Genomic DNA, 25,180 nt, shown 5'->3' with positions numbered 1-25,180 from the left:
TGTTGTAAACAGATATGTCTTGAGTTTGATGAAGACATGAAGAATGTAATCACTGTTATCAGGAGCATATTCTCTTCAGCGTTGCGCCAGGAGCGCCATAGGCTAAAGATGAGATACTTTGCTGGGAGGACTCCTAGCGATATTCCAACAACCTCTCCTATACTACAGATGACTGATGATCAATGGTGTGATCTTGTTGAGTATTGGTCCGCTCAAAAGGATTTGGTATGTTCTGTGAAGACAGTGAGACAAGATCACATTACTGATTCCTTTTTAAGCATGTGTCTAACAAGTCTTCATTTGTAGTTCATCGCTCGAAGTAACATGCGTGCTCGTAATAATGTACGTTTACAACAGGATCTCGTAGCTTTATTGGACACCTCTACTGTATGGTAAGGAATGTTATCTGTACAGCTATATTTAAATTAGTAAATCATTTAGAATTTATAGATGCACAATATACATCGTAAATTGATGTCTCTGTTTTATTTATAATTTTTTTTTGAAAACTTTCAATTTTCGCATGTCGGCATGTGACGTGGTTGTGAAACTAATTTATACTTTCTCTTACAAAAATATCAGAAGGCAAGGCAAGCATACTGTGAGAGTACAGACAGAGAGATGAGTCTACTTGAGCAATTCAAGGTGTGCCAGACGAGCAGAAATAGTTTGACTGGACATTTTGCACAGAGTGTTATTGTAAGTATTATCTACTATTGTCGGTTATGGTTTTCAATTGTATGCAGAAATATCTTGTCATATCTGTCAAGCTTCATGCACTAGCCAACACAACCAAATGTCCGAACTGGTGGAAAGGGCTAGTACAATTCACTTATATACTTCTCAACAATATCATGCACATTACGAATTCTACACATGGATCCATGCATATTTTTATAGTCCTGCTATTACGTGTTAGCAATAGAAGACATGTCAATATGATGTAACATGCTCTTACTAAAATGTATATGCGGTAATCAGCCATGCCAGTTTGTAGGATTATTACAGGTAGTTCATACACATGTCTTCACATTATAATCTCTTCTCTTACACATGTGTAACAACTGAAAAATCCTCAGTCTGACATGAAAGTGGATTGGCAAAACCAAAGAAAGATGGTATAGAAAAAACCCAGGAAGAATGTCTGAATTCATTTTCCAAGGTACTACAATGTCATGGTATAGCCAACAACACATTCCCTGCGTAATGCTGGGTTCACAACTAATTTGTCGAGGTCCAAGTCCAAGTCAAAGCCCAAGCGCAGGTTGAGGTCCAAGTCATTATCTTTTTATGTTCTCGAGGAACAACTCAAAGAGGAACGAGCAATAGTGGATGCACAAAGAGTAGTCATCCACCGTATAACTGCAGGATTAGAAGCAAGTCAAGCCTACCTGGGCAACATCCTGAGAAAGTATGGGAGATGCTGAATACCACAGTGAACATTGACAGTCAAAGGTGTCCCTAGGTTGTGTGAAAGGGTTTGTGATGCTGAGCTATTTTGTTGGTGCTTCTATCTTCACTTGTTATGTACCTGGTGGTTGTTTCCTTGGTGATGTGAATTTAATGAAAACTGAATGGATTGGATGCACCAATATTTAATCAAGGTTTAATCTGATTTGTAGTATTTTTTTATATTGCGCTGCATGGGAAAAGTATAAGTATTAGTTGGCCCATTGGTGACCATTTTCATACATTATTTTAGTTGATGGTCCTTGTCCTTGTATCCCTGAAAGGAGGTAGTACTACAGTAAGCAACCAAATTTTCTAGTACAGTATTTTTTAGCGCCAGCTAAATTGAAAATATATGTCAAGAGCTACAATCTCCCGCCAATAAAATCCAAAATATTCGCTACACGTTTTTAAATTTAATTTTTTTTTGGGAGATAGTACATGGGAACTGATTTTGGTTGTCATTATGACTTGATGTGACCGTAGGCCTTGGATTCTTGAACAGAGGTAGTACGCTGGTCTACAAATTTTTGTAGTACTTATATTGCTTCTACTGTAGCAAAGTTCAAAATGTCAGTCAAGAGGCACCCCCCTTGCAAAATGAATCCGAAATATTTCAGACGCGTTTTTGAATTGGACTTTGGAGAACTTGGGTGTAAATGATTTTATGATGATGCCTTGATGGGACCCTTGGCCTTAAGTTGTTGAACAGAGCTACTAAGACTTTCTTGCTGGTCATAGTGGGGAGTAACATATAGTAGTGTCATGCGCATGCGGGAGTGGTGTTTTGAAACATGGGAGCATATGCTTCCTCTATTTTGAAATGCATCTTACACATATTTTAAATTTCAAAAAAAATGAAACAAAAAATTCGCATGTACACCTTCTTGTGCTACGCGCTTACAAAGTTGCGACTTGTCATGTGACGTGTGTAAAAAGATAAAACACAGTATGTAACGACCCGGAAAAACCCCATAGATTTGTTTTTCACCGCTGCTTGTTTTTCCGTGTCGTTCCAAGTTCATCATAGCATATGCATCATATCATTCATGATTTTATTAAATAAAACTATTTTTATAAACCCCCTTGTCTCTTCTTTCAAATAAAACTCTAATCTCTCTCTTTGTCTTATTACTTATTTTATAATTAATATTTTCCAACAAAGAAGTTTTTGAATATAATGTTCTTTGTTTTGGTTACAATAAAATAACTATTCTCTAACTATTTTTAAAATCTCCTTCTCCCCTTTGTTTCAAATTCAAAACAGAAAAAGAATTTGAAATCAAAATGATTTTAAACAAAAACAGAAAAAGGAAAACCCCTAACCTCCCTGGGCCTCTCTTTTCTTTCTGGCCCGTCCTCTTTCTCCCTCTCTGGGCCACTTCCTTCCCCTCTCTCCTCCTGGCCTTTTTCCCTTCTCCCCGGCGGCCCAAGTCAGCCTAGCCCGCTGAGCCCAACCCATCCCCACCGAACTGCTACGCCACCGTCCTTCTGTTGTCGTCTTCCCCGTCGAGAGATCACGCAAGGTGCGTGAGGCAGTGGACCTCCACCACCACAACCACCGCGCCTCCCTCCTCCCCTTTAAATCCCCCTGGAACCCTAGCCTCCTCTACGTTTCCTCCTCGTGCCGCCGCCACCAGCAACTTCCCCTCTTTTCTTCTTCTCTGTGAGGAAACCACCGAGCGCCACCGCATCTCTTTCCCCATGGCCCCGCCGCTACAGGTCCTCCCGCAACGCGCCAAGGGCACCAGGAGACGCGCCGTCCTCGTCTTCGTCCTCCCTTGCAAGGCATCGACCCGAGGCGCCTTCCCCCCCTCAATTTCACCGTTTCTCCTCGGCATCTGCGAGCTCCGGCGAACTTTCCGACCAACCTCGACCTCCTCCGTCCAAACCGAGCCTGCGTGCGTGTTCCTGGTAAGCAGGCGCACCTCCTGAACCTCTTCCCCGTCTCGTTCTCGTCCTCGCTCTTGTTGTCTTTGTTGACCGCCCCGTCTCCGCCGCAGATCTCCGCTGCCGGCCATGCTCCGGTGGTCCCCCGCTACCAGCACCGCCTTCTCTTCGTCCGCATCGACGAGGCGCGTCGAACGCGCTAGCGCACTCATCCGGGGAAGCCCCGCGTCGCCCGCTCTCTTCCTCGCCAGTCGCGGTGACCACGCCGACGGGAACGCGCGCGGCATCGTCCCTGCATCGAACACCTTCTGGGCGTGCACGCATGGTTCGCCACGCTGTCTTCCACGTCGACCCCCTTGACCCCACCTGTCATCGTCCGAGGCTAGGCCCTCCTCGCGGTGAGAAAACCCTCCGGATCCGATCGGATCCGGTCTTTTTATTCAAGCCCCCGCAGCCTTTCTTTTCATCAACCCGGCGTCCTCGTGTGTGTCACGTTACCAAGAAACCCCCGCACGTTTTGAAAACCAACCCGGGGTCCTCCCCCGTTACGTATTTGTTTTCGGGTCCTTCCCCAATTTAAAATAAAATCTATTTATCTATTTTAAATAATAAAAATTATTCTGTTAATAACTTTTAATTGGTAACTCAACATTAAAAGTGTTATATATGAAAATTGATCAGAAAAACATAAGGAACATGAATATGCCATCCATACATCTGTTTGCATCTCGCATCATGTTGCACGATGATAGTTATGCACGTTCACCTCACATATATGCGGAGTATTTTGGATTTCCAACTATGGTTTTCCCCGCTCCGTTTAATATTGAAGTAGCGCACCCCTGCCATGATATGCCATGCTAATCCACCCTTAACTTTGTCAGTAGAAAATGCAACTCCAACCTTAATTTGTTTGTCCGGGGTTCCGACTCCGATTAAATTGGATAAGTTGCATCACATCATCGCTGCCATGTCATGCATATCATCTTGATCATGCTGGTTCTTCTTCCGTAGTAGTAAGTTTGCATCCGTTGCTTGTTCCAGCATTTGCTTCTTCCCGGATAGGATCGCGAAGTGGTGTTGTGAGATACGACAAGTTCTTCTGCAACCTTTCACAGGCGAGCCCACCTCCTTCACCTATTCTACATTTTGCTCTCGCTCTCATTGCTATCCTTATGTTGCGATTCTTTATCGAGTCACGTGTCCTATTCCACTTGTTTACCATAATAATCCTATATATATCATTCCTTAACCATAGTCGTTGCTTGATGTTTGAGCCTTGCGAGTTGTAGGCGTGTTTAGGCTCTGTTGTTTATCTCGATCTGTTATCGGGATATGTTGGGTTGTTGGGAGGTTTTCACATGCTATATCAATTGTTCGAGATACACATGCTTTACTTAATTGTTAACAACTAAAATTGTAAGCAGAGGCATCTGTGAGCCCCTTTGCGAAAGCATCAGAACTTTGACTCGCTAATGTCCCCTAGGACCCGAGTTCTGTTTCGAGATTGAGCGCTCTACCCGTACGTGGGGACGTTTATTGGGACCCCCCTCACCCTTTACCTTTTCTCAAGTCAGTTGAAAAGGGGGCCACAACCTTGGTTTTATTTGCCTATGCCATGTATGCCATGCTTTACTTACTGTTGCCTTTGGATGTTTACTTCCTGTTGCCTTCGGGTGTTTATATTCTGTACTGTACCCCGCGGGACGTTTAGCGAAGCGTGTGGTTCGCACGCCTAGCCGCCGTCGCAAACCCTGTGTCCGCTTCGGAGTACGGCCGGACTTCATTACGGGTAGCTTAGTCGGGTGGCCCCCCTAGACTTTCTTGTTGAACTGGGAACGGTCTTGTTGTGAGACATCCACATGTCGTAAGTGGGTCGAGCATGCGTATGGTTACATTTGGGCAACCCCTGCAGGGTGTACATCTTATCGATAAGCCGTGTCCGCGGTTATGGACAACTTGGAATTGTATAGCTCGATCATAGAACAACTTACACCTTTATGTTGTTGATAATAATTTGCTAATAACTTTATTAGTAATATAGCATTACTACGACCGATACCTAATAAAACTTGTCCACCGTTGAGTGCCTTTTACATTGCCTCTTCGCTTTGTTGAAGGGGATATGTGTATTTGGTCAGGTTATGTTTGTGTAGTATTTATCTGTTACCTTGTGCGCTCTCTTATCTTCTCTGAGTAGACGGATGTTGTAGCGTGTCTCTATTGGATATTAGCTTTGCTGCCGCTAAACTCCACATATAGCCGGGTCAAGTTTATACCGCCCACCAGCGAGCATAGCTGGTCTTGTCTCGCAAGTACGTGCCAATGGTACTTACCCTCGCCTTCCTTTCTTTTTGTCTCCTCCCCCTTTTGTCGGCAACCGATGGCCCGACTTCGACAGGTACGAGATGACGACGTTAGCAAGGTTACCCTTCCGGCTTGGCCTGGGCAGGGTTATGGACGCCGCTGATTATCTTCAGGACACTTAGTCCAATTTGTATCTTGTCCATATTCGGACGTATTCGATCTTCTGTATGATTTGGATCTTTGTATTGTATATTTGTATCTTGACTCGTTGGAGTCGTTGTTGTAATATATGTATCTTATGGGCTCTATTGTAAACCTGTTGTAATGTTACTACTCTTGGTAATTCCTCTGGCATCACGTGTGTGCTTCGTCGCGCACGTCGTGTCCGAGGGCGTCTCTGAATCGATATCGTGCGGATTTCGGCGGGATCGCTGGAATCCTCATGGTACCGGTTCCGGGGCGTCACAAGTTGGTATCAGAGCCCAGGTTGACGGTACCCCACTAGTCCACCCTGTAGGATAACCTTCCCAACGGACGTTGTTGTGTCTAGTGTCAAACCTATTTTCTGAAAATTCGTTGGATAGATCTGATTAGCTCTGATTTTTCTCCTTACCTCTATTCTTTCTCATCTTACCTTTACGAGCTTTTAGTCTTCTCTCTTATCTGAGTTTCTGAGTCTGAGGTCTCTACGCGGGTTGGACGATCTTTTCCCCTCACCTATTAGGTCCGACCTTCCGAGGATCCCGACGGAAGCGCATCATCAACAGCGGAAGAACGACTTCTTGTTAGTGGTGTTTACCGATCTACGTGGAGCAAGAACTCTTGTTAGTGGTGTCGAGGGGATCAACACGTTGCTTGAAGACCCGATAGTTCACCTCTCCCCCGTACCAGGACGTGGAACCTCGGGGCGAGGTTCCTTGTTAGTGGTGTCGTTTGTAACGACCCGGAAAAACCCCATAGATTAGTTTTTCACCGCTGCTTGTTTTTCCGTGTCGTTCCAAGTTCATCATAGCATATGCATCATATCATTCATGATTTTATTAAATAAAACTATTTTTATAAACCCCCTTGTCTCTTCTTTCAAATAAAACTCTAATCTCTCTCTTTGTCTTATTACTTATTTTATAATTAATATTTTCCAACAAAGAAGTTTTTGAATATAATGTGCTTTGTTTTGGTTACAATAAAATAACTATTCTCTAAATATTTTTAAAATCTCCTTCTCCCCTTTGTTTCAAATTCAAAACAGAAAAAGAATTTGAAATCAAAATGATTTTAAACAAAAACAGAAAAAGGAAAACCCCTAACCTCCCTGGGCCTCTCTTTTCTTTCTCGGCCTGTCCTCTTTCTCCCTCTCCGGGCCACTTCCTTCCCCTCTCTCCTCCTGGCCTTTTTCCCTTCTCCCCGGCGGCCCAAGTCAGCCCAGCCCGCTGAGTCCAACCCATCCCCACCGAACCGGTACGCCACCGTCCTTCTGTTGTCGTCTTCCCCGTCGAGAGATCACGCAAGGTGCGTGAGGCAGTGGACCTCCACCACCACAACCACCGCGCCTCCCTCCTCCCCTTTTAATCCCCTGGAACCCTAGCCTCCTCTACGTTTCCTCCTCGTGCCGCCGCCACCAGCAACTTCCGCTCTTTTCTTCTTCTCTGTGAGGAAAACCACCGAGCGCCACCGCACCTCTTTCCCCATGGCCCCGCCGCTACAGGTCCTCCCGCGACGCGCCAAGGGCACCAGGAGACGCGTCGTCCTCGTCTTCGTCCTCCCCTGCAAGGAATCAACCCGAGGCGCCTTTCCCCCCCCTCAATTTCACCGTTTCTCCTCGGCATCTGCGAGCTCCAGCGAACTTTCCGACCAACCTCGACCTCCTCCGTCCAAACCGATCCTGCGTGCGTGTTCCTGGTAAGCAGGCGCACCTCCTGAACCTCTTCCTCGTCTCGTTCTCGTCCTCGCTCTTGTTGTCGTTGTTGACCGCCCCGTCTCCGCCGCAGATCTCCGCTGCCGGCCATGCTCCAGTGGTCCCCCGCTACCGGCGCCGCCTTCTCTTCGTCCGTGTCGACGAGGTGCGTCGAACGCGCTAGCGCACGCATCCGGGGAAGCCCCGCGTCGCCCGCTCTCTTCCTCGCCAGCCACGGTGACCACGCCGACGGGAACGTGCGCGGCATCGTCCCTGCATCGAACACCTTCTGGGCGTGCACGCATGGTTCGCCACGCTGTCTTCCACGTCGAACCCCTTGACCCCACTTGTCATCGTCCGAGGCTAGGCCCTCCTCTGGTGAGAAAACCCTCCAGATCCGATCGGATCTGGTCTTTTCATTCAAGCCCTGCAGCTTTATTTTCATCAACCTGGCGTCCCTGTGTGTGTGTCTGTTACCAAGAAACCCCCCTGCACGTTTTGAAAACCAACCCGGGGTCCTCCCCCCGTTCTGTATTTGTTTTCGGGTCCTTCCCCAATTTAAAATAAAATCTGTTTATCTATTTTAAATAATAAAAACTATTCTGTTAATAACTTTTAATTGGTAACTCAACATTAAAAGTGTTATATATGAAAATTGATCAGAAAAACATAAGGAACATGAATATGCCATCCATACATATGTTTGCATCTCGCATCATGTCGCACGATGATAGTTATGCACGTTCACCTCACATAAATGCGGAGTATTTTGGATTTCCAACTATGGTTTTCCCCGCTCCGTTTAATATTGAAGTAGCGCACCCCTGCCATGATATGTCGTGCTAATCCACCCTTAACTTTTTCAGTAGAAAATGCAACTCCAACCTTAATTTGTTTGTCCGGGGTTCCGACTCCGATTAAATTGGATAAGTTGCATCACATCATCGCTGCCATGTCATGCATATCATCTTGATCATGCTGGTTCTTCTTCCGTAGTAGTAAGTTTGCATCTGTTGCTTGTTCCAGCATTTGCTTCTTCCCGGATAGGATCGTGAAGTGGTGTTGTGAGATACGACAAGTTCTTCTGCAACCTTTCACAGGCGAGCCCACCTCCTTCACCTATTTTACATTTTGCTCTCGCTCTCATTGCTATCCTTATGCCGCGATTCTTTATCGAGTCACGTGTCCTATTCCACATGTTTACCATAATAATCCTATATATATCATTCCTTAATCATAGCCGTTGCTTGATGTTTGAGCCTTGCGAGTCGTAGGCGTGTTTAGGCTCTGTTGTTTATCTCGATCTGTTATCGGGATATGTTGGGTTGTTGGGAGGTTTTCACATGCTATATCAATTGTTCGAGATACACATGCATTACTTAATTATTAACAACTAAAATTGTAAGCAGAGGCATCTGTGAGCCCCTTTGTGAAAGAATCGAAACTTTGACTCGCTAATGTCCCCTAGGACCCGAGTTCTTGTTATCTGTTCCGAGATTGAGCGCTCTACCCGTACGTGGGGACGTTTATTGGGACCCCCCTCACCCTTTACCTTTTCTCAAGTCAGTTGAAAAGGGGGCCACAACCTTGGTTTTATTTTCCTATGCCATGTATGCCATGCTTTACTTACTGTTGCCTTCGGATGTTTACTTCCTGTTGCCTTCGGGTGTTTATATTCTGTACTGTACCCCGCAGGACGTTTAGTGAAGCGTGTGGTTCGCACGCCTAGCCGCCGTCGCAAACCCTGAGTCCGCTTCGGAGTACGGCTGGACTTCGTTACGGGTAGCTTAATCGGGTGGCCCCCCTAGACTTTCTTGTTGAACTGGGAACGGTCTTGTTGTGAGACATCCACCTCTCGTAAGTGGGTCGAGCATGCGTATGGTTACATTTGGGCAACCCCTGCAGGGTGTACATCTTATCGATAAGCCGTGTCCGCGGTTATGGACGACTTGGAATTGTATAGCTCGATCATAGAACAACTTACACCTTTATGTTGTTGATAATAATTTGCTAATAATTTGATTAGTAATATAGCATTACTACAACCGATACCTAATAAAACTTGTCCACCGTTGAGTGCCTTTTACATTGCCTCTTCGCTTTGTTGAAGGGGATATGTGTATTTGGCTGGGTTATGTTTGCGTAGTATTTATCTCGTTACCTTGTGCGCTCTCTTATCTTCTCCGAGTAGACGGATGTTGTAGCGTGTCTCTATTGGATAGTAGCTTTGCTGCCGCTAAACTCCACATATAGCCGGGTGAAGTTTATACCGCCCACCGGCGAGCATAGCTGGTCTTGTCTCGCAAGTACGTGCCAATGGTACTTACCCTCGCCTTCCTTTCTTTTTGTCTCCTCCCCCTTTTGTCGGCAACCGATGGCCCGACTTCGACAGGTACGAGATGACGACGTTAGCAAGGTTACCCTTCCGGCTTGGCCTGGGCAGGGTTATGGACGCCGCTGGTTATCTTCAGGACACTTAGTCCAATTTGTATCTTGTCCGTATTCGGACGTATTCGATCTTCTATATGATTTGGATCTTTGTATTGTATATTTGTATCTTGACTCGTTGGAGTCGTTGTTGTAATATATGTATCTTGTGGGCTTTATTGTAAACCTGTTGTAATGTTACTACTCGTGGTAATTCCTCTGGCATCACGTGTGTGCTTCGTCGCGCACGTCGTGTCGGAGGGCGTCTCTGAATCGATATCGTGCGGATTTCGGCGGGATCGCTGGAATCCTCATGGTACCGGTTCCGGGCGTCACACAGTACTAAAAATAATGCTTTTCACAAGATAAGTTTTCTCTTTTTTACATAGACCACAAAAAATATTGGTTTTTCGTGAAACTTGACGAACGAACATATATTATGAATATGTACATGTAAAAAAATTTGCTAATTTTTTCGACATTTTAAAATATGATTTTTTTGGTAGAGGGAGCATATGCTCCCGGGAGCCAAATTAAATTTCCGCATGCATATGACACTACTCTATGTTACTACCTTCATAATGCATAGTAACTTAGATGTAGTACTATCATGCATGAGTGTATTAGTTAGCATGGAGACTCATTCTATCTTGAAAAGTCTTATGGTAACGTAGCTAGTTACCACAAGCATCTCTTTCTTCATTTAATATCATGCCATGTCATCAATTTGCCTAGTTGGCAATGCATGTAGATCTATGTTAATACCCCTTAGTTACTCCCACTATGAGTAGTCTAAGTAGCATGGTCTACCCCGGAAGTAGATCCTCTAACGTGCAACAGACAAGTCGGGTAACCTACACCTCTCTAATTTTCCTTCTCCACATCTACATGATTAAGTCTAATTTGATCTAAATTAACTTCCATAATATATGTAAGCCATATGCATTTACAATAATTAGTAACAATCAAAATTATGACTATCTTTTTTAATATTTATACGATTTTTTGTACAGTAAAAATATACAGTGATTGCTACAGTAAATACGTACAGTATTTGTTACAGTTTCCTGAATTTTCTTCTACGTTTTGCACTAATTAAGCACTGTGATTACCTGACTTGTCATCTCTACGTTAGAGGATATGGTTCCGGTCTACCCCTGGCCTTATATTACAATCACGAGTATATTACTTAGACCATCTGTACAACATACTTTTGTTGCGACTGGATTATTAATAAAGGCCGTGTGCATCACCACGATGCAGAGGCTGGGGTCATATCCCCTTTTCGAAGAAAAAAAATTACTTAGACCATAGCCTTATTCAAAATCAATTATCAGTCAAGCTGCAAAATCTCCTACCAATCCCAAAATATTTCGGAAGGGCTTTTCATAATTGATTTTCAAGATACATCATGATTATGATCGTGGTAACCGATTTTCAACGTGATGATGACTTGATGTGACACTTGGCCGTACTAGTACGGTCTCATATTTTTGTATTACTTGGACTGTAGCCAAATTCGAAATCTCATTCCAGCGGCAAAACTTCCCGCCCGAAAAATACAAATATTTCACACGCTTCTAACTTCCCATTCTACCCTCATAAAGATGACAACAATGTCCATGTATAAGTCGGTTGGTGGGGTGTCTACCCGTCATTTTTTTCGATCACCACCTCCCTAGCTCCGGAAACTCCCCGAAAAAAAATTCATTTCCCTCAGTCTCTCCTCTGAGACCACCCACCGGAACTTCCCAAGTCCCTCTCTCTCCCACCTCCACGACCACCGCACCGGAACATCCCCGCCGGACTTCCCTGGCCTACCCGAGGCCTCGCGATCCTCGTCATCCGGCTGTCTGCCGGAGCCGCTTCATCGACGTCGTCATCAACCGGACCGGATCATCTCCGCCGAACCTCGAAACCATATACTCATCCAGCAGTCTACCGCAGTCACTTCAGCTGCGGTATCGTCCACCCCACCGGAGCCGCTTCGCTGGATCCGTCGTCCACCGCATCGGATCTAGCTCACCGACACCGCTGTGCATTAACCGGATCTGCTTCACCGGCGCCGTGCATGATCTAAACTCTTCTATTGTCGCTTTTCTATTGCTTGCCTCCAAGTTCTTGTTTAATCTTGGGGGAACCTGTTTGTGCTAACAACGCGCCATTACGTTTTTGCAGATTAGATGAGTAACCATGAAGTGTAATGGCCGTCTCTCCAATCCCACGTAGCACATGTAGTGTACTTCATCACCGGATCTATCAATCCCAGGAAGATCTACTGTGACTCCCATAGAGTGCTTCTCCTAATGTAAGTCCATTGTTTTAGCGTCATGTTCTGGGTTCAGATGCTTGTTTGTCTGAAGCTCTTTTAGTTCATTCCTAGCTATGACCGTAACACCTTGCTATTTTCTAGTTCATTGCTAACTTTAAGCGATTGAACATTTTGGTTTGCATTCCCTGCGCTCTGTAGATGTAGCCATCATAACTTCTATCTTGCTCAGTCGTTGTTACAAAAATTATAGGCTGCTACTATTTTGTTCATGCCAATCTTGTTCTCCCTGAACATGTTGGTTTGCATTCCCTGTACTACAGGTGATGCCATTGTTATTTCTATCTACTTCGTCGTAAGCTAACAAAGTAATTGCCTGCTATCAGTTCCTGCATGCTATCGCTCTGCCATCCTGCAGTACAAATTTATTTGAACTCATCACAGCAGCTACTTCCATCATAATTTTGTCTGCCATCTGATTCTTCAAAAGCTGCAAGTTCTTCAAAAGCTGCAATATTAACTTGTTTCTCTTAATTGGCATGGCGCTCGCATATAGAATGGTGAACATATTGGTGTGCATTCCCTCTTCTACAAGTTCACAGGTGATCCCACTATATTTCGTTTCTGGTCCATCCTAAGCCGTAGCATTAACTATCCTCTATGTGTTGCTCATTACAACTTTATGCGAAACAAATTGATTTGTTTCCCTCATCTACAAGTTTATGAGTGATGACATTATAACTCCTATCTGTTTTATTCCTAGCTATTATAGTAACATCCTGCTATTATTTAGTTCATGGCCAATTTTAAGTAATTGCACATGTTGGTTCGCATTCCCTGCTCTATAGCTTTTGGCATCGTAACTTCTATATTTGGTTTACATTCCCCGCTCCGTATATCTAGCCATCATAACTTTATCTTGCTCGGTCGTTGTTACAAAAATTATGGCCTGCTACTATGTTGTTTGTGCCAATTTTTTACTCCATGAACATGTTGGCTTGCATTCCCTGTACTACAGGTGATGCCATTGTTTTGTATCTAGTTCATTGTAAGCTTACAAAGTACGGACTTAGTTTTGGCATGCTATCACTCTGCTATCTATCCTGTAGCACAAATAAACTTGTCATACTACTAGATAATAATTTTGTGTGCCATCTTGTTCTTCAAAAGCTGCATTATTGACTTGTTTCTCTGACTTGGCATGACGCTCACATATGGAATGCTGAACATATTGGTTTGCATTCCCTCTTATACAAGTTCACAGGTGATCCCACTATATTCTGTATTTGGTCCATCCTAAGCTCCAGCATTAACTATCCTCTATGTGTTTCTCATTACAAGTTTATATCCCGAAACATCTTGATTTGCATCCCCTTCACTATAAGTTTAGGAGTATTATTTAGTTCACGGCAAATTTGAAGTAATTGCACTTGGCACATGTTGGTTCACATTCCCTCCTCTTTAGCTTTTGCCACTGTAACTTCTATTTTTGGTTTACATTCCCTGCTCTGTAGATGTAGCCATCATAACTTCATCTTGCTTAGTCGTTGTTACAAAATTTATAGCCTGCTACTATGTTGTTCATGCCAATTTTGTACTCCCTGAACATGTTGGTTTGCATGGAACTCGACAGTAGTAAGTCTGATGTTTCATTTTAACGTGCTTTGTTATATTGGCTGTTGGTATGCGGCATGCACTCTTTGTTTGCTTGCGCATTACAATGATCTTGTTATAAGACGAAATGATGAGTTCCAAATTCTTTGGCAAACAATATTGTAGTGTCTTTGCCTTTCCATTGTTGATGTCTTAACTTGTAATGTCTTTGTTTCAGATATAGGTGGTGCATGGACAACTTAAAAGATTGCTGAATCGCTTCATTGTATTGCTAGGTTTAATTACCATTCAATTTCTCTGGGTTCTGTAATATTTTTTCAAAGCCTTGTAGCTGATGTAATATTTAGTTAGTTTTTATAGTTCTTTCGCGCATTTTTTCTATGGTGCTTGTGGTAAGTGAGGCTATCCGGCAGAAATCATGTGTTGCGTAAATATTCTCAGTATCTTTCTATGTTCTGCGCAATCTAAATCACAAATTCCCATCCCTTAAACGGCACAATTAAGCGAAATCACATATGTGCCGGCCCGCAAAATCCTAAAGCGCCTATCATGCCGTCATATAAACATCAACTAAATGGGCTGGCCCACTTACTTATTGGGCCAGCCCACTTGCTTTAAGGTGGACCCCACCCACAAACTGGGCCGGCCCTGTAACAAAAAGTGGGCCCACGTGCTTATTGGGCCAGCCCATCTGGTAACTGGGCCGGCCCATTAGCAGGAAAGTGGGCCCCACAAGCTTATTGGGTCGGCCCGCTAACTTGTTGGGCCAGCCCACCTGCTTTACGGTGGACCCCACGTACTAACTGGGTCGGCCCGTTAGCACGATAGTGGCCCCCACAAACTTATTGGGCCAGCCCACTAACTTGTTGGGCTAGCCCAATTGCTTTTGTTGTGGACCCCACTTACTAACTGGGCCGGCCCATCAGCTGGAAATTGGGCCCCACATGTTTATTGGGCCGGCCCGCTAACCTGTTGGGCCAGACCACTTGCTTTACGGTGGACCCCACTTACTAAAAGGGCCGGCCCGGTTACACGAAAGTGGGACCGACCTGTTTATTGGGCCGGCCCACTATCTTGATGGGCCAGCCCACTTGCTATATGGCGGACCCCACATACTAACTGGGCCGGCCCTTTAACAGAAAAGTGGGACCCACCTGAGTTTTTTGGCCGGCCCACTAGCTTGGTGGGCCAGCCCGTTTGATCTATGGTGGACCCCACTTAGTAAATGGGCCGGCCCGATAACAGGAAAGTGGGACCCACATGCTAATTGGGCCGGCCCACTACCTTCTTGGGCCAGCCCATTTGCTTTATGGTGGACCCCACATGGTAAATAGGCTGGCCCGGTAATAGGAAAGTGTGCCCCGCATGCTTAGTGGGCCAGCCCTTTTACCTGTTGACCGGTCAAACGAGTGCATTCAACCCGGCCCACATGCTTAGTGGGCCGGCCCATTTAAATTTTGACCAGTCAACCTTAGAGGTTAGGCCTGGCCCACGCACCTAATGGACCAGCCCAGCTAAATAGTTCACCGGTCAAACTAAGTCAGCTTGCCCAGCCCGCAAACTAAATGGGCCGGCCCGCTTAAGGCGTGGCAGGCCTCGTGTGGGCCTACCATCTACCACGGGGTTTCAGCCGGTTAACACCGTTAACTGGCAGTTAACGGCGTCTGCCACGTGTCAGTTTGCATGACGTCAGCAGTCAACGGGCTCCCGAAAACACTTCTGCAACGGTCCGATTTTCCGTGGCGGAAGAGCGCCTGAACGCGACGGACCGAAAAAAACGTGGTAGGACTTTGCCTGACGCAGTTTCGACCACATAACCCATATCGTCGGGTTAGGCCCATAGACGACGAAAAATGGCCCTTAGTGGACGATTTTGGGATGTTGTGTATCAGAACTTTTCTTGTAGTGCAACGGGAGTAACGTGGCCATGGGTCCCTGTCGTGGTCTTTTACCGGTCGTTGCGTGCGTGGACACTGACCTGGTCAATGACCCCACCGGTCAGCCACAGTAGGTAGAACTCAACCGGTACGTTTAGTATTTTTGATTTATTTCAAATTACAGAAAATATCTGAAACTTTCCAAGAATAAATAAAATTCATTTTAGGTCATAAAAATACAAAAAAGATATCAAAATGTTCATAAAAATAAAATCTATCCAATCAAAAAAAAATTTGAAATTTTTATTTTAAATAAAAATTTAATTATTTAAGCACTATTGTTTATGCCTTTTTCTTTTATCCTAAATTCCAATAAAATTCAATAATTAGTAGAACTTTCTAAAATAAGTAAAAAACCATTAATTTAATAAGGAAAACATTAAAGCTATTTTTCCTTTATCATTAACTTATTAAATCCTTAATAGAGGGATTTAAATCTAAATAAAATGTATTGTAATTATTAATCTTCTAAAAATAATAAAATGCAAAATCCACTATTATTTTTATTTCAAAGTTTTTCATAATTCAAGTTCATCATCAAGCTATTAATTTAAAGAATTGTATCACAAATAGGAAACTCTGGTTCCATTAAGAATAGAACTATAACCTCATAATTTTATGTGAGAACCATAAAACTCTAATTCAATTAAGAAATCTAACTCTATTATTTTATGTGAACCCTAATTTGTTTCTAAACCTAAACCCTAGGTTATAACATGTGATAATATTACTCTGTTTTCATTCATAGATCCATAATTAGCAACTAAATGCATGTCCATGTCCACATAAAATATAGGAGCCCTAACACTAATAAATTGGTATTTCATGTTCTCACCCAAATCAAACCAGATGATTTAGTAGGATCAACTAAGGGTAAACCCTAGTTCCTATTACCAAGCCCACCATCCTTAATTATCCTTATATAGCATCACACCATTGTGATGAACTCTAATAGCAACTATGCCTAATATTTTGTATTACATGACCATATTCCATTAAACCCTACAAGTACTTCATAATTATGAATCATCCTATTTAGGGACCAACTATTCTTTACTTAGTGGATCCAATTGCAAACCCTAGACAGCATAAGCCTTAATTGATATACTTCTTATTACTTAAGAATTATGTTCTTCAAAAGTTATTCTTTTGAAGTAAATAAGGAGTAGCCATCAAACCTGCTTAATAAGACCTACAGACAATAGCCAACTAGCACCAGTAAGATATACCAACTTTGATAGCAACCATTTATAATTAGTTTCTTAAGATGCTTATACTTAACCAAAATCCACACAAGCCCTAGTTGCTGATGAATCCAACCTTGTTGTGATCCATCTAATCCTTACTCCAGAAACTAATTGGAACCATAGTAAACCATAGAACCCCACCAACCTAATTATCATACTTGTTCTTCATCAAAGACATGTTCTTCAAAAGTTATTCTTTTGAAGCATATGATAAGTAATCATTAACCATGCCATATATTACTAAAACCAACAAATGATCATTACATGTTAGGATTATACCAAATGCTATTGTTGTGTGCTAGTAATGTTATTGTTGTGATATATTGCACTACTTGTCTATGATACTAAGTAATCAACCCTTAATAAGAACCTTGTTTGTGAACCATCTCTAAAAAATGCAACACGCCTTGAACTAATCATTACAACTCACTAATCCTAAATCGTCGGGGTTAGGTCACGCTTAGAGAGATTGCATCTCATACTTATGCATTATTGCATCATTGCCAATCTTTTAAACATCGTCCTTACCAGACGATGATGCTATTTCAGAATTTAAAGCTATTGCGTATCGAAGACCTTGCCTGCATAATCTTGCAGTTAAGAAAGGCAAGTTCATCGCTTGCTCATGTCACTGTGAGTATTTTTATCAAATTACTTGCAAAGTACTATACTTATCACTCTTGCATGAAAAGCAAAAATGCTATTTTCATAACTATGAATATGTGGTGGGGCGATGCAACCATGGTATGAGTATGGTGGAGGTTCCATTGCAAAGGGTTTATATCCATCTAGGATTAACAACAAATGTCATCCAGTGATTCTTGTGCCGTAAGACCCGTGTTGACCATAAGATCTGGAGTGGGACGGAGTAGTCAGTTGTGTTTCTTCCTCTCGTACATCAACGGATGAGCTTATCATAGCAGTTGTGTCTTGCGAGAACAACCGGTGGGTGGGGATCCCATTCTAATTCCCCACGGTAATATGTTCTATGATGGGTTGCAGTAGACCGGCGAAGGTATCGAGGTCGTGATACCCGATAGTAGTCGAGGTTGGATGATATCCATTGGATATGGTGACCGGCGAGGACCCAAGGTCGGAACTGCAACAAAGGGTGGGTGTGCGGGGTCGCGGATAAACGCAATGATTGGCTAGGATCTTATACCGGGCCTCACACCAAGGAAGTTTGGACGGGAAGGTACACCCGGTTGGCACCAAAGTTAAGATCTCTTATGGGTAAAGCAACACACCTCTGCAGAGTGTAACAAATCGTGACCTGTCACTCCCTGTTCCGGGTTATGGAACTGCGAACGCGGCTGGAAAGGAACTCCATGAAGTTCTAGACACCCGGTGAAGGCTGACAGACATAGATCTTCAGAATAAAAGCAACCTTTTGAAGAAATGTTTAGAAAAACTTGCATTGCTATGACTTTCTGGTCTATAGCTGTAGCTAGTGCATTAAACACCTCTTTCCTATAATGAACTTGTTGAGTACGCACGTACTCATCCCTCTTTAAATCCCCTACTTAGATATGGAGGCATCGAAGGAGGATTTATAGTGCAACTCGAAGGCCGAGGAGTCAACCACTACTTCAAGGGACAGGACCCTGTCAGAAGAGTCAAACACCACATCCACCATGGAGAAAACCTAGATTAGAAGTAGAAGGGAACTAGCTCCCTAAACCTAGCTCCTATTTAGCTAGAATCCAGTCATAGCCTCTTTAGCCAGTCAAATTCTCCATAGATAGAGTTCGTGATAAAATTAGACTACGAGTCGTTCTTCTGGAGTTAATTTGCAGTTTTACCTCATTATAAAGTAGGAGGCTGTGTTGATCTTCTATAAAGAGTCTGTGTGTAACTCTATAGACATACCTTGGACCCGCATATGTTTCTGTTGTACCACTTTGAGGGATGTAATACTAGTAGAACGTTGTTTCACTGGTGTTATGTCAATGACTTGCATACTACACCATGAAGTGGTATGCTGGGTCACCACAGTTGGTATCAGAGCAAATGCTTTGACCCTACGATTAAAACCCTTTAAAGGAGACCTATAGGTTTGGTAGTGTCTATAGGAAGTTGTCTTAGTTAAACCAAATACTTCTTATGACTTGAGATGGGTATTCACTTGAGAATAATCCTGGCACACTTGAGTCAACCCTTCTTACCTATCTTTCCTAAGTGAAGTTAGTTAGCTAATCCCAAGTATGTAGCACACCATTAAGTCTTTAAAACAATAAATGAGTAGACCACAGTTGGTATACAACACATGGTAGTCCAAAGAGAGGATACAACCATACAGAAGATATCCTATTGGAAGATGTACACCAAGACAAGTAATGGGTAAGTAAAATTTATCCAAACTTGTGAAACAACTGATAGTAAGTGATAAATATAAGTTATATGAGGTAGTATAGACCATGATGAGTCAATCATGGAAGGTAAGGAAGAGTGATAGGAATAAGATATGTCTACATGATAGAGTTGTTAATCATATATGATTCACGTGAGAGTCATTAAGTGATAGACTAGAACATCATAAATATTTACGAGGAGTACAATAAAAAGTCAGGTGTTCAACGATAGTGCAAGATTTATATTCCAAAACCATGGCAATGATGCCAATTATACCAGGACCATAGTCTTATGGTAGAAACACATGGAAGTATGTGAGCTATGCTCTAATAATGATGTGTTTAGTATAGCCATGTTAGAACCTAGAGATATCATGTGAGGTAATCCTCAACGAAATGGAAGTTAAGCTAATACTTACAAAGGAAGTTAGGTCAACCAAAACTATTCGGGACCAATTTGTTCAACTTTATTCGATTGTAAATGAGCAGTTAGGTTAAATGTTGAAACAAATAGTAGTATGCCATATACACGTGCTAAGTATCACGATACAAACCAACATTATGTGGTGTTATATACTACACATCTCAGCCTGATGTTTAGAGATGTCTTACTCAACTATAATATTCAGGCATATGATGGTGTGTATTATAAGCACAAAGCCGGATATTCTTGGATTTTATTGGATTTTTATTGTTTGACTAGATCCACACATGAAGTTTGACTTTGATATGCAAGTGCATGTTGCAATATCAAGTTCTTACTTGATGCTATAGATCTAGAGGGTAATGGTATTCGTGTGAGGAAGTGACGAATTCTGAAGATTTTGAGGACAAGATGAAGGTTCGTCAGAAAAAGGAAGCAAAGTTGTGGGAAGTAACCACAATACGCTGAAGGAAGTATAAAAACTCATGCTTAACCTCAACCGAGGAGTACTTTAGTACGAAAGAAGCATGAAGGTTAGAAATATGGTGATTTTGGAGAAGTAGAAGTTGAACCATAGTCATCTTGGAAGAGAGAATGCATGGGAAATCACTTAGGATACTATATTCATAGTGTCAGCTAGTGGTTTTCTTGCAAAATAAACCCCGAAGGAAGGAAGATGACATATGAAACCATAGCGGATATAAGAAGACCGCAGTTAGAATAGGATCAGTACTAAAATATAGAGTAGAAGATGTCTCGTCCAGTTGATTAGAACCTATTATAGAGTCCATTTTTGGATATCAAATAGCCACAGTTGTTATCAAGTAGTCCGCAATTGGATTATTTGTAACAACAAGTTGTGAACAAATAAAATCTTGTCAGCCAAATAACTATGACCCATAAACATTCAGTCGAAGGATTCATGTCGGATGTCCACAATTGTGTGGATACACCACAAAGATTCTTCGCGAGACCTTAGAAGAGTACAAATTATAAGCTAGACCTAGACCAATATTCTAACCATGAGTCAAATGGTTGGAAGAAAAGGAGTTGAAGATCATAAGAAAACTCCAAGGGGAGAGTAAAGATTGAGTTGGATGTACCAGGACTCAATATTTTGAGCAAGATAGAAGAAGAAGGTCTGAACTGAGAGGAAGTTCGATCTTATTTTCATGAGATTGTTGGACACTACTTTCAGAAGGATGTTAGACCAGAAGCCGAGGTTTATACCTCAAGGAAGTAAGAATTGGACAATATCTTGAGAAAGTGAGTAATATTTACTCACAAGTACGAAAGCTCAAGTAAGCTAAGTTTAATGAAGTTGGATGAAGGAAATACCGGAGAACAAATGAAGCTCAAGTAGGTCAAAGACCGAAGGAGTTTGACCATACCAGAAACCAAGACTAATTGAAATATTCCTTTCATGGAACCTAAAGGAACAATAATAGTTATAGGTATCACCCATAATCCATGATTGGATAGACTAATTGAGTCTAATCCATTCTTAGTAAAATAAACCATCAAGACCATTCCCATGGTAAATACCTAGTAAGTACCATTAATGTAGTTTTAGCTGGTAATGGGAAACAGAACCTACCTTAAACAAATCTTGTAGAAACAAGTTTTTGGATAACCAATTATTATTAAAAGTCTCAATCATTGAATCTTCAAAGAAAAAAGGAAACAAGCTTATAATATTGGAAGAAATCATTGAAGTGGAGGAAGTGTCGAGGGAATGGCCCCTGGTAGGCTAAAGGCATGGCAAAGTTACCTAGTTTATCTATTAAGATACCGGTTTAAAGGTTAATCCAGATGACCAAGTTAAGATGGTAAGTGCTAAGTTAAAGTATACCGGTACCCCAGGAGGGGTATACTGGAATACGGTATACATGAGAGATGTCGGAGTACCGGCATAAGCTCAACTGTAGCATGTCGGCATTCTGGTCAAAGATTCCATCAAGGACTAGAGGACAAGGATGAGAGAAGCACATCAGCTTTAATCGAAGCCCTGAAGCCAAAGAAGGAGGTGACGTAAAAGGTACCGGACGAGGTCATCGTTCCCTGATTAAAGACAAGACCGGTGTCATCAAGGCCAAAGAAGCTTTATAAAGTAGCTTACCTCATGCTAGATGCCATTAGGGCTCCTTCCCTTGTAAGCCATCCTCTCCCCTATATAAGGAGAGGAGGGGCACCCCTGCGCGGAAGACGGGTCGATAGAGAGAGAGAGATTAGACTCTGTGGCACGATAGAGCAAGACCTTGTATTCCGTATGTTCTTCAACCTCTGGCCAAGGCCAAGTTCATCAAATACATACCGGAATTCCTTCCCAAATCCTTCCCCTTGTTAACCAAACCCTCCCCCGAATCCTCTAGCGCACATTCGGCCCCAACTTAAGCCATCCCATGGCATCTGTCTGTTCACCACGACGACAGTTGGCGCCCACCGTGGGGCCAGCAGCTGCGCTTGCTGGAGTTTACATTCGGGCGGGCCTCCTCACCGTCTCCGACGAGCGCGTGGTGTCAGGGCTCGTCCAGCGCCTCGGCTCGTTGGACTTCATCGACGAAAACGCGGGTTGCTTCGCCAATGGCGGTAAGTTCCCCAAGAACGGCCGCATCATGGAGTTCGGCTCTCACCGCATCTACCTCGGCACCGCCCAGGAGCGCCAGTACCTCTCGCCGGTGCTGGTGGCACCGGACCCGCCAAGATCTTCTGCTCGCGGGCTACGCACCGGCTGCGCCGCCGGCAGCGTGGAGGTGATGATGGCCGGCGCGGGAGGCGCTGGCAAGGAAACCGCGGGAGAGGGCGTTGGACAGACCAAGTCCACGCACGCGGCCAAGCAGCCGACCGAGCGCGACGAGGGCGTTGCCGGAGCTTCTTCCGCGCCGCTAGAGGCTACCCCGTTGCAAGCGGCCATGAACGTGATGGCCACGCCCATCGCGCACAACGCCGATGCGGCGGTCACTGATACGTCCCCGACGTATCCATAATTTCTGTCGTTCCATGCTTGTTTTATGACAATACTTACATGTTTTGCTTGCACTTTATGATGTTTTTATGCGTTTTCCGGAACTAACCTATTAACAAGATGCCACAGTGCCAGTTCCTGTTTTCTGCTGTTTTTGGTTCCAGAAAGGCTGTTCGGGCAATATTCTCGGAATTGGACGAAATCAACGCCAAACCTCCTATTTTCCCGGAAGCATCCAGAACACCGAAGAAGAGTCGGAGAGGGGCCAGGGGGCCACCACACCACATGGCGGCGCGGGCCAGGCCTTGGCCGCGCCGGCCTAGGGTGTGGCGCCCCCAGGTGCCCCCCTGCGCCGCCTCTTCGCCTATAAAAGCCCTTTCGACCTAAAAACACCGTACCAATTGACGAAACTCCAGAAAGACTCCAGGGGCGCCGCCGCCATCGCGAAACTCCAATTCGGGGGACAGAACTCTGTTCCGGCACCCTGCCGGAACGGGGAAGTGCCCCCGGAAGCAATCTTGTTGTGTTTAATGCTTGTCACTAGGGCCCGAGTGGCATGATCTTAGATTTGAGCTCTATACTTATTGCTTAGATTGTATCTACAAGTTTTATGCACATGTCACTGTCCGGAACCAATGGCCCCGAAGTGAGAAGAATCGGGACAACCGGAGGGATGGTAGTGATGTGAGGATCACATGTTTTCACGGTGTGTTAATGCTTTGCTCCGGTACTCTATTAAAAGGAGTACCTTAATATCCAGTAGTTTCCCTTGAGGCCCGGCTGCCACCGGCTGGTAGGACAAAAGATGTTGTGCAAGTTTCTCATTGCGAGCACGTACGACTATATACGGAAAACATGCCTACATAATTAATAAGCCTGATGTTCTGTCTTAATGCTTTGATTCCTATCAATTGCCCAACTGTAATTTGTTCACCCAACACTTGTTATTGGAGAGTTGCCACTAGTGTAGATCGCTGGGAACCCCGGTCCATCTCTCATCATTATATACTCGTTCTATATGTCATTGGAAGTAGTATCAACTATTTTCTGGTGCCATTGCTCTCATATTGCTATTGCTGCTGCTGTGTTACTATTACTATTGCTCTCATATTACTGCTACTTTCACATCACCCCTGTTGCTAGTGCTTTTCCAGGTGCAGCTGAATTGACAACTCAGTTGTTAAGGCTTATAAGTATTCTTTACCTCCCCTTGTGTCGAATCAATAAATTTGGGTTATACTACCCTCGAAGACTATCGCGATCCCCTATACTTGTGGGTCATCAGTCACCCAAGCTGAGCTGGAGGCGCAGCGGCAGAAGCTGCTCTCCGGCGGTGCGGACATCATCAAGGCACAACGCGAGCTGAACCTGCCCTACGTGAGTATAACGTTTCCCATGGCTTCGCTTCTGTTAGCACACAACCGGTTAGAGCAGGAGAACACCAGCTTAAGGGTCGCAACCTAGATCAGGATTTGCGCCGGGAGGTTCTTGCCGGTAAAAGCGCGTCAGTATCTTTGAGCGTGGTAGAAAAACCTAAGTATAGCAGTCCGGATAAAACGATAAAAGCTGCTAGGGCTGCTGTACATATGTGTGAGTCTCTTTCCGGTGAGGCTTTGGCAAAACAGCAAGATAGAGTAAGAGAGTTTCTTGACATGATCGAGGCACAAAACGCTGAGCTTGCTATAATCAACAAAGCAGCTGCAGCGTCAAAATCGGTTCGCTCGGCAAGAAATGCAGGTAGCGGGTCGCATGGGCAGGCCTCGTCCCCCCATCCCGACAGAAGGAGAGAAAAAGATGCAAATGCCCAGCAGATGATTGTGTACGATCTGGTTCTTGCCGGAAAACAACAAGCCGGGCAATATGATGCCGGTAGAAAAAGCCAAGGGGCAGGTCGTGACTATGCCGGAAATGGCTATGCCGGAAATGCTTATGCCGGTAAAGGTGAAACCGGGCAAAATTATCGAGCGGCCAGAACAGCTTATGTTGAAGAGATGCCACCACCAAGGTACTGGCAAGCAAGAGCCGCGATACCGGAAAGATACGATGAGGCTGATTCCGGAATGGAAATGATCGGAGCCTACCGGAACCCATTGGGGGAACGTGTTGGGGAAAGATGCCTGCCAGACCAGGATGCGAGGCACAGGCTAGACAGAGTGCATCTTTCCGAGATGATCGAAGCTGAGGGTCCGCCCGGTCCACAATGTTGTGGCCTGCGGATCATGAGGGAGGAACCGCCGGTACGCAACTTTCAGTTGCCCCGGGATACAAAACATACGATGGCACGACTAAGCCGGAAGATTCGCTGTCTGATTATGTCACTGCGGTATACGTCGCTGGAGGCGGAGGTACCGCAACCGGCGGAGGAAACCGGAGTTAGGCGGTGAGAATCATACCGTCCTTCCTAGT

The sequence above is a fragment of the Lolium rigidum genome, chromosome 3 (genome assembly GCF_022539505.1).
Source record: "Lolium rigidum isolate FL_2022 chromosome 3, APGP_CSIRO_Lrig_0.1, whole genome shotgun sequence".
Lineage (NCBI taxonomy): Eukaryota > Viridiplantae > Streptophyta > Magnoliopsida > Poales > Poaceae > Lolium > Lolium rigidum.
The sequence above is the reverse complement of the archived record's forward strand: the minus strand, read 5'-3'. Positions refer to the sequence as shown.